This window comes from Salminus brasiliensis, chromosome 2 (assembly GCF_030463535.1).
Source record: "Salminus brasiliensis chromosome 2, fSalBra1.hap2, whole genome shotgun sequence".
Lineage (NCBI taxonomy): Eukaryota > Metazoa > Chordata > Actinopteri > Characiformes > Bryconidae > Salminus > Salminus brasiliensis.
Genome location: NC_132879.1, coordinates 17644979 through 17651804, shown reverse-complemented (window position 1 = coordinate 17651804; position 6826 = coordinate 17644979). Strand labels below are relative to the sequence as shown.

The window sequence follows — 6826 nt, the reverse complement described above, 5'->3', positions numbered from 1 at the left end:
GAGTTATCTGACAATAAAACACATGAATGATGTGACTTGATATTATGATGTGTATAGTGCTGAAATCGATCATTTGAGCTGGAAGATCTGTATACATCTTCTGAACTTTACTAATTCTCAAATTGGGGTTAGTTTGACAGAGATTAACTATCACATATCTACTTACTGTTAATTCATCTGTTTCTACTCTCCGTCAACAATGTATGGTTCCTCTAACCCCGCCTCCTCCACCCACTCACACACTCAAACACACACCCGAACACACACCTTCAAGGCTACCATTGGTTAACCCTCACTTGGTTGTTTTCTTCAGTTCAGCTTCAGTGCTTATTTCATTTTAACACCTGGCCTCTTCGGCTAAAGAGCAAACATCCGCATGGCTGCTAATGTGGAGGCTGAAGCGAGAGCAATGACCTTTACAGTAAGTGAAGTGAGGAGCAAACAGCACACAGCCTGCTCAGATGTACATCACACACATTTAACTCACACTTCATTAGGCTATGGGTACTGTCTATTGGTCTTAATGAATGAATACAACTCATCTCACCATTGCATTTAAACACTGTTAAAAACAGCAAGGAAGAGTAACCATAGTGTCTTATTTACCAATGTTTGACCATTTATGTACCATAGTGCCCTATTATCATCAAAAACATTATTTGTATAGCAAATAATACTATATAATTGGCTATATCTGCATTGCATGCATCCCAACCTCTAACCCCTATCAGCAGTTTCTGTACAATGCACCCTTGGTGAAATTCTCATTCAAAGACTATAGTCTACAACAGGGGTGGAGAACTCCGAAGGGCCTGAATCTTGCACAATTTTGTGCTTTTCCGGTTCAAGAACACCTGATTTAACTCACCTGCCAGGTTTACTAGGTGTGTCAGGGCAGGGAAACCGGCAAACTGTACACCCCTGGTCTTCAGCCATTCAACACCATTTCAAGTTTTACTTAATTTCTATTTACTTATTAGATTCCAGCTTTTTAACAGTGCATTTAATCTGTGGATAAAATGATGTCGAGGTACTGGTAGGCGGGGTAAACTTCACTTGCATGAATATTAAGTCTCTAGAACAAGACAACCATATTCACCATTAGTGTTGACACAGATGAATTTGGCTTGCGCCTTTAACTCATCTGTGCAGTGAACACACACACATACACACCAGTGAAACACACACAGTGGACAGTGAGCACACATGCCCGGGGCGGTGGGCAGCCATTGTTGCGGCGCCCGGGGAGCAGAGAGGGTGAAGGGCCTTGCTCAAGGGCCCAACAGTGGCAGCTTGCCGAGCCTGGGTATGGAACCCACAACCTTGTCATCAATAGCCCGGAGCTCTAACTGCTGAGCCACCACTGCCTACCTAATAATAATAATAATAATAATAATTTCAGTATACACATAATACAGAGGAAGGGTGGTTTCTGGACAGGCTAATAAGGTCGTTTTGTTGGACCAGACTGGTCCTGAGAGAGAGAGGGAAAAAAAAAAACTAATATAATTTAATTATTTTAATTAAAAAATTAAAATTTAAACTGCACAGTTTCTGTGTGAAATTACAAGCTTTTCTTTTTATCTTAGGTTTTGTTTATTAGTTTATGCAGAGAAAATAAATGTAGCTATGGACGGTTTGCGTTGCTAACTCCTAACCGTTCTTCACCTTTAAGATGAACCATGGCAACAGAATGAAGCGTGCGTGCGTGTACACACACACACACACACACACACACACACACACAAACACACTTACACACACTTACACACACACACACACTTACACACACACTTACACACACACACACAAACACACTTACACACACACTTACACACACACACACAAACACACTTACACACACACACAAACACAAACACACTTACACACACACACACTTACACACACACACAAACACACTTACACACTTGCGCGCGCGCACACACACACACACACACACACACACACCCTCTCTCTCTCTGTCTAATGTGGCAGCGCGTCTCTTGAAGCAGACCGACGCCGAAGAGCAGAAGCAGCCGGGCTGGTAAGTTTCAGCTTTCTTTATGAAGCTCCTCTGAAGACCGTCAGTATCGTGCCGGTTTCACACGGTGCTGAAGTTGTCTAAATAACACACAGTGAACCAAGCGCGCTAGAGAAGTTTTAGCGTCGATGAATCAGGGTCACATCAGTGCTACTGCTAGCTAGCTGCATACGAGCCAGGCTGTGGTGAGGCTGCTGAAAATGTGTTTAGCCAGAAGATGAAGTGAGCCTTCAGCACGTCTGACAGAGGAGAGTAGCAGCTAGCTCTGTCTCTGTAGTGCTCGGAGTTTGCCAGCACCAGCTTATTTAATGAAACAGTGCACCTGCTCGATGCCACTGAGGCTAACACCTGTTACTTTAAGTTATTATTTTTGTTGTTTTAGTAAACCTTGATAGTCATTTCAGGTTTAGGTAAGTACTTGTGATACAGCATAATGTCTGGACAAAAGTATTGGGACACCACTAATTCATTCTTTCTTCTTCTAAAAAAAAAAAAATTGTTTATCCTGCTTTTGTTGGAGTAACTCTCTCTCTCTACTGTCCAAGAAAGTAGGCTTTCTATGATATTTTGGAACATTGCTGTGAGCATTTAATTGCATCATCTCATCCCCAGCTCCCCACCTTATACCCCTCTAGCCCATGTCTGGCGTTAGGCATGGAGCCAGTAGGTTCATGTTTATCTGCTCCAGAGAGTCCTATTCTAATGGCAATACATCTTTCTCTACAGGGACTAGAGTGTGCTGTGTGAGCGTTTGCACAGCAAGGGATTCATTAGAAGGGGTGTCCACAAACATTTGGACATATTGGGATATATTTTTTTGTTTTAGTAAACCTTGATAGTCATTTCAGGTGTAGCTAAGTACTTGTGATACAGCATAATGTCTGGACAAAAGTATTGGGACACCACTAATTCATTGTTTTATTCTAAAAAAAAAAAAAAAAGGGGATTCATTAGAAGGGGTGTCCACAAACATTTGGACATATTGGGGTATATTTTTTTTTGTCAGCCGTGACTTTTACCAGCACTTCCTGACACTACTTATTATACCACGCATCTAGTGGTATATGGTTTTGTCAGGTGCTGAGGTAGACCGCAGAAGCTGATCATCGAACTAGCAGAATGGGGGAACCGTTGACGTGTATGTCTGTGTTTTGTATTTGTTGCCCTCACAGCATACAAACAAGCATTTGGTGTCATGTAGATTACAAGTCTGGGAGTGAGTGATGAGCAGCGGTCAGTTTGACTTATGGTGCCCCTAATGTTTGGTGTCATTTAGGCAATGCAGTGCACCTGTCTTCGGCTGGCTGCTTGGACACTGTCATTAGTCTGATATGTGCGAGGGTGATTGATGTAGCAGCGCTTCACTGTAAACAGCTGACAGCTTGTCTTCAGGTTTTGCTAATCATTTTCTGATCGTGATGCTTCGAGTACACATTTATGGCTGCAGTCTGACACCGCTGTGGGCATAGCCATTGAAGAGTGAGGTAGGTTAGTGTTGGGCTTTATATCTGCTACTCATCAAGTCACGTAGTATTAAAGCCTAAAGCTTTAATGTGATGACCATGGCATCTCTTTACAGACTCTTTACTCTTTGCAGAGTTCAAGATGAAGCTGTACCATCATGCCACCATGGTTTAATTGTCTGACGTGTACTAGCTCTATATGATCGCTGTCTCACACAACCATGCATCTCAATTTTTGCTGTTTTCCTGGCAAACTTTGTGCCTGGCAGTTGTTGATGCATTGTGTCAATATTTCATGATAAATGGGTCAATAGAAATGCTCCCAAATCTTTTTACTTTGACTTCCATTAATTCCTCTGTAAAATTAACATTTTTGAAGATGCCATGTTATTCTGTGACATGTATCACATTCTACTTTTTTTGCAGAATATTTTTGCTTGTTGTAGCTAATCTGTGATTTGAAGGCTAAAACGTGGGCTTAAGTCAAATGGTGTCAGCCTCTGCCTCCTCCTCCTCCTCCTTCTCCTCCAACGGCCTTCACATTGACTCATTTGTCCAGCTGTTTGGTGGAAGAACAAAAAAGGCTTATGTACCAGCTGGAGATAGCACATACTTATTCACAGACATCCACCCCTCGCAATTTCTCACACTCCGCTGCTTGACTGAACTTGGCATCTGTCCCATAGAGTGAGCACTTTCTGCATTCCTTTTGCATCTTAATTTCTTAAGTTAAAATGAAGTCACATATCCTTTTAAACTTATATTTTTCATAATATACCATAACTTTTGTTTTTAAACATCCAGGGAAGATGTGTTTTCGTTCTAATTAGATTCATCCTGCTTGTGTGGGCACACAGTGTTCAAAGTATGTCACGTAAATAACGCTGGATACAGGAGCGCTATATTTCATAATATTTCTACCCTCTGAGTGTAAACTAGGAGGTCCTAATTGGGTACCACTCACGTAAGAAGTATCCACACTTATCACAAGACTCTCACAACAAGCCCTTGCAGCTTTAACAAAACATATGCGTTTCCCAATGCCCTTACTTGCCCTGAGTCCGAGACTCCAACTGAGTCCAACTGATGTGTTTATTTTTTTACAAAATGAGTACGCAAGTTCACCTGTCTATCTCTGTTTATCCATTCGTCTGTTCATTCGTACGGTCATTCACCCCCTCTATCACCTGCCTGCCTGTCTGTCCATCTGTCTTTTATTTTCTCCTTTTTTTTTAGTAGGAGTGCAGATGCATCAGTGTCTCCACTAGTGATGTGCATGGGCATGTGAGTACTCCATTAACGGTTTGAGGTGTCAGCATTTAAATGTTGATCACAGTTTAGGTTTGTATTACACTTAATTACTGGTAGATTTAGGAAATCTACAGGCTGAACGATGATTCAGTGCTTTATGAGGCCTATACAGGCCTATACAACTACTCTGACTGATGGTAACTAGATGTTAACTACTTTAAATAAGGTAGAACACTAAAAATATACTCTCACCAAGCAAAGTAACATGAACACTGTACTACTACTACTGGATAAGGCTTTCTTTTGTTTTCAAAACAGCCTCAGTTCTTTGTGGCATGGATTCCACAAGAATGGGAGATTCTGGTCCATGTTGCTATAATTTACATCCTGCATTACCTGCAGATGTTTCAGAAGCACCTACATGTTGCCTGTCGACCCTAGGTGTTAATGGCTACTGCTGAACACATTGTTCGTGTCCATAAATCCTGTAAGAGCTGACATTTGCTCTGTGACATTATCGTACTGGAAGTAGCCGTTAGAAGATCGGTCATTTGTGGTCATGAAGGGATGCAAATAGTCAGCAACACTACTTAAATAGACTGTGGCATTCAAACGATGGGCAGTTTGTTTTAACGGTCCAAACTGTGCCAAGACATAAGTGGATCCTGTCATTCTCCTCTGCTGTTGTTTAGTTCTAGTGTTGTTGTGAATCATTACCCTAACCAGTCACCAGTTCAGCAGCACCAGTTAGCAGTTATATGATATAGCAGAAATATGATTAAATAAACTGTATTTGATCATATTTCTGTCTTTTTCATTTTAACAAAATATAATACTTAACTGTAGCAACATACAAGCACTGGCAAATTTGTACACTGCGTTCTCTGGGACTTTAATCAGTACTCTTTCTTTTATGCACTTTATGATTTTTTGACATATGACCATGAGTTTTGTGTCATAAGCTCCTTTCTCTTCAGTTGAAGTAGTGTCTGGGTCTTTTCTTTTCAGGTTGAGTGACTTTGGGTAACTATAATCATAGCAGTGTTATGACTTGATTTTGTAAGAAAGAAAAAATTAGGCAAAGGTGAGTGAGAGACTCTGGCGGTTTGTATGGGGTGTTAAAATACAATATTATGAGTGAAGCTCTCAGCCATTTGCTATAAATGCACCATCTGACCATCTTCCCAACATGTTTTTTTGTTCTCTTTGCTCTGTGTGTCTCTACATCTGGGACTAAAATTTAACACACATACTGTAAACTCTTTTACTGTCTCTGCTTTTTGCATCAGGCCCTCTCAGCACATTTTCATTTGGCTCGCAAACTATAAATGGTAATCCGCTTGTTGTGTAAAAGGCATTGGATTTTGCTGTGCTTTAAAAGTGTCTAGCCTGGGTATTAAATGCAGCGGTGAAGCTGTCTCTGTAGACAGATTTAGCTCCAGGTCAGAGTAACAGGTTGGGGTTAGGTTAACTTGGATGACCAAAGTGGTAGAAGGGCCTCTAAACAGGCAAAAAGGAGACAATGAAGTTCGGGGCTCGGCATGGTGGGCTGCTTCAGTTGGGTTTCTTTTGTAACTCTCCCAGGCCTTCGTTGCCCCCCCCCCAAAACCCTCCTTGTTTTTTTCTTTTTTCTTTTTTTTGTGCACACTGAACAGCAGCCCTGCTGTCATGTGATTTTTGTCTCCACACAATTGGCAGTGTTTGTCATTGGCCGATTGCTTTGAAAGCGCATCGGTCTCCCAGGGCAACAGAGCATGGCGGCACCACTTCACTTTTCCCCCCCCTGCCTCTTATTTGGATTTCTCAGCAGTGGTTTGTGCAGACTGCAGACTCCGTGAGGTGATCGCTGGTAGTCTCTACTGATTCAGCTCATCGCACAAGGTTTTTGCCTCCAACAGAGTTAACAAAGGTGAGTGGATTTCGAATGCTGAGAGTGGGAATTCTGTTTAGTGGACTTGTCCCAGGATGGCAGGTGGAGTGAAGTGTGTTTTTATAAAGGTGTGTTTTAGTTTTTTTCATATAAAGATCTTCAAAAACCTCCTTGCTCACTGTAATTAATGGAAAGTTTCTG

The 6826-nt window shown here is 41.6% G+C and overlaps 1 protein-coding gene across 2 annotated transcripts in view; it reads left to right on the top strand.

Moving 5' to 3' along the window:
* Positions 1-1965: 1965 nt before the first annotated feature.
* Positions 1966-6826, top strand: part of rassf7a (Ras association domain family member 7a) — a 45154-nt gene continuing 40293 nt past the window's right edge. Inside the window, exon 1 of one of the 2 annotated variants that reach the window (XM_072669007.1) lies at positions 1966-2044. The gene's annotated coding sequence lies outside the window, so the exon portion shown is untranslated. Of the gene's footprint in view, positions 2045-6585; positions 6665-6826 lie in introns of those variants that run through there. The other variant, XM_072669014.1, reaches the window with a different exon arrangement.